This window comes from Arachis ipaensis, chromosome B07 (assembly GCF_000816755.2).
Source record: "Arachis ipaensis cultivar K30076 chromosome B07, Araip1.1, whole genome shotgun sequence".
In the NCBI taxonomy this organism is placed as follows: domain Eukaryota; kingdom Viridiplantae; phylum Streptophyta; class Magnoliopsida; order Fabales; family Fabaceae; genus Arachis; species Arachis ipaensis.
This window is the reverse complement of record NC_029791.2, coordinates 84,347,260-84,348,140: the sequence shown is the minus strand read 5'-3', so window position 1 is coordinate 84,348,140 and position 881 is coordinate 84,347,260.

Here is an 881-nt window from a genome sequence, read left to right as displayed (position 1 = left end):
GTATTCGGCCATATGGGTGGGATTGGGTGGGAGAGAGATGTTGAATTTTGAAGATAGGTGGGTGTATGGATGTGAGTGGTAAATGGAAAACAGAAGGGATGACCATGAATGGAGAGAGAGAGGGTGAGAAGAAGTGAGTAGAGGTAGGTGGGGATCCTGTGGGGTCCACAGATCCTGAGATGATCCTGTGAGGACCACAAATCTTGAGGTGTCAAGGCATTTACATCCCTGCACCAATTTAGGCATGCAAAATGCCCTTGCACACAACTCTGGGCGTTCAGCGCCAGGTTGGTGCCCATTTTGGGCGTTCAACGCCCATTTGCTGCCATTTATGGCGTTGAACGCCAGAACCATGCTTGTTCTGGGTGTTCAGCGCCAGGATGCTCCCATTCTGGGCGTTCAGCACCAGAACTATGCTCTGTTCTGGCGATTGCTCTTGATAACAAATTGCAAGCCTCAGTCCAAATAAATTAAGACATGGCTTTACAGCTAGCCAGGCTTCACATGCTTCATGAGACACTAGAATTCATTCTTAAAAATTTTGAAGCCATAGAATAATTTATTTTTGAAAACAAATATATTTTTTTTTTTCGAAAACAGATGAGAAATTTTTGAAAGATTTTTGAAAATTTTTTTTTTGAAAATAAAATAAAAAGAAAATTACCTAATTTGAGCAACAAGATGAACCGTCAGTTGTCCAAACTCAAACAATCCCCGGCAATGGCGCCAAAAACTTGGTGCACGAAATTGTGATCTCCAGGCTCGAACAAATCCTGGTAATGGCTCCAGAGCTTGGTGCTCTGATCTTAATTCATAATTGTCACAACTTCGATACAACTAACCAGCAAGTGCACTGGGTCGTCCAAGTAATACCTTACGTG